We start from the raw sequence: 3,159 nt of genomic DNA, 5'->3' as shown, positions 1-3,159 counted from the left end.
TTCCATTTTCTTCCAATTCAATAAGAGGTAATTCATAATAAATGTGTCTTCTTTGCTCTTCCATTGTTGATCTCTTGCCTTTGTAGTTAGATCTCTCTTTAATTCTTGCAATTTATGTTGTTTACTTTTATTGCCTTTTATGTGTTTGTTGAAATGCCTCTTCTAGATATAGTGTAGATTTTGTTCCTCTTGGCCTAGGTAGAGTAATTAGTGACACTTGAGTTATCTAATTCCTTTGTTGATTGGTAATTGGAGAGATTGCTAATTGGTTTGGAGTGCACTAAAGCTAGTCTTTCCTTGGGAGTTGGCTAGGACTTGTGGCTCAAGTCAATTCATCCACTTGACTTTCCTTTCTTTAGTAAGGGTTAACTAAGTGGTAGCAATGAACAATACTCATCACAATTGAGAAGGATAACTAGGATAGAACTTCTAGTTCTCATATCTTGCCAAGAGCTTTATAGTTGTTAGTTTAATTTCATTGCCATTTACTTTCATGTCTCTTATCCAAAACCCCAAAACACATCACAACCAATAACAAGACACTTCATTACAATTCCTAGGGAGAACGACCCGAGGTTTGAATACTTCGGTTTATAAAATTAGGGGTTTGTTACTTGTGACAAACAATCTTTTGTATGAAAGGATTATTGCTTGGTTTAGAAACTATACTTCGACGAGATTTTATTTGAGAAATTCTAAACCGTCAAAAATCCAATCGTCAATCCCCCACTGGCATTTGAATGCCAGGGGTGGAAGCTGGAGTAGCGTTAAACGCAAACTCCTTATCTGTTACTGGCGTCTGAACGCCAGAACTGTGCTCCCTTTGGGCGTTCAACGCCGGATTCATGCTTGTTTCTGGCGTTGAACGCCAGGAATGAGCATGGTCTGGGCGTTCAGCGCCAGCATAATTCCTCTATGGGCTCTGATTGTCCTCGGAGGGATTTTGAGTGGCCATTTGTTCATTTCTTGGCTTCCTGCTGCTTTGAAGTGAGGTATTTAATGTTTTCCCACTTCTTAATTGAACAGCTTGGCATTCTTCTGCTATTTGTTTTGACAGTTGCTTTTCTGTTTGCTTTAACTGTACTTCCATATTCCTGTTAGCCATTCTTATTTCCTGTAGTATTTCCTTGAATTCGGCTAGCTGCTGGGTTAGAAAGTCTAATTGCTGATTAAATTCATTAGCCTGATCCACAGGACTGAGTTCAGCAATTACTGTTTTAGCCTCTTCTTTCATGGAGGATTCACTGCTTAGGTACATATGCTGATTTCTGGCAACTGTATCAATAAGCTCTTAAGCTTCTTCAATTGTTTTTCTCATATGTATAGATCCACCAGCTGAGTGGTCTAGAGAAATCTGAGCTTTTTCTGTAAGCCCATAGTAGAAGATGTCTAATTGCACCCACTCTGAAAACATTTCAGAGGGGCATTTTCTTAGCATCTCTCTGTATCTCTCCCAAGCATCATAAAGAGATCCATTATCTCCTTGTTTGAATCCTTGGATGCTTAGTAGTAATCTGTAGACATCCTGATCTATTTCCTTATCATGTACTGTGTCAGCAATTTGCAAAAATTGTGCCAGAAACTCTGTAGGTTCTTCCTGTGGAAGACCGGAATACTGGTAGCTTTGCTGCACCATGATAATGAGCTGAGGATTCAACTCAAAGCTACTAACTCCAATGGAGGGTATACAGATACTACTCCCATATGAAGCAGTAGTGGGGTTAGCATATGACCCCAGAGTCCTCCTGGACTGTTCATTTTCACTTAGTTCCATGATGGAATAAAGGAGATGGTATGTATGTTGATATTATTTATTTTATAAAAATAAAATAAAAATGGAATAAATAAAAACGGAATAAAATAAAAAAATTGAAAATATTTTGTGAAGATTTTCGAAAAATTTTGAAATTGAAATCTGAAATTTTTATATAAAAATTTCAAAATTATTGTTTAAAATTAGTTAGAAAAGATATTTTTTTCTTGAATTTTGAATTTTATGATGAAAGAGAAAAACATATAAAAGACACAAGACTTAAAATTTTTAGATCTAATGCTCCTTATTTTCGAAAATTTTGGAGGGAAAACACCAAGGAACGCCAAACTTAAAAATTTTAAGATCAAAACACAAGAAAGACTCAAGAACACCTTGAAAATTCACAAGAACACCAAGAACAAAAGAAAGAACACCAAACTTAAGATTTTTAGAAAACCAAGGTAAATTTTCGAAAATTAAAGAAAGATCAACAAGAAAACACCAAACTTAAAGTTTGGCACAAAATTAAATTAAGAAAAATTATTAAAAAAAAATTAAAAAGAAGATGCCCAATTGCCATGAACATAAGCCAACACTATAACCAACTGAGCTAAAAATGTAATGTATTTTAAAGATGTATTATTTTTATGGATAAAAGTATAATTTTTGAAAGTTGATATTTTGAAAAAGCACAAGAAAAACAAGAAAAGACACAAAACAAGAAAAACTCAAGATCAAACAAGAAGAATAAACAAGAACAACTTGAAGATCAATGAAGAACAAAGAACACAAGTTCAAAAATTTAGAGAAAAATATAAAATATGAAATTAACACCAAACTTAGAACAAGACACTAAACTCACGAAAAAAATTAAAAATTGATAAAGAAAAATAATATTTTTGAAAAATTTTTAAAAAGGGATAATAAAAAATGCAATTCTAGTGAAAAAAAAAAGGATAAATTCTTCCTAATCTAAGCAACAAAATAAACCTTTAGTTGTTCAAACTCGAATAGTCCCCGGCAACAGTGCCAAAAACTTGGTGCACGAATTTGCAATCCGTACAACTAACCAGCAAGTGCACTGGGTCGTCCAAGTAATACCTTACGTGAGTAAGGGTCGATCCCATGGAGATTATTGGTTTGAAGCAAGCTATATTTATTTTATTATTCTTAGTCAGGATATCAATTAAAATTATCAGTTGGAATTATTAGAATAATAAAAGAGCGAGAATTAATTACTTGTAATGCAGTAATGGAGAATATGTTGGAGTTTTGGAGATGCTTTGTCTTCTGAATTTCTGTAATGTAATATTCCATCCATGGAAAAGTGCAAAGTTCCTTCTATGGCAAGCTGTATGTAGGGTATCACCATTGTCAGTGGCTACCTCCCATCCTCTCAGTGAAAA

Source organism: Arachis duranensis, chromosome 1 (genome assembly GCF_000817695.3).
Source record: "Arachis duranensis cultivar V14167 chromosome 1, aradu.V14167.gnm2.J7QH, whole genome shotgun sequence".
NCBI classification, from domain to species: Eukaryota; Viridiplantae; Streptophyta; class Magnoliopsida; order Fabales; family Fabaceae; genus Arachis; species Arachis duranensis.
Note: the sequence above shows the minus strand (reverse complement) of the source record.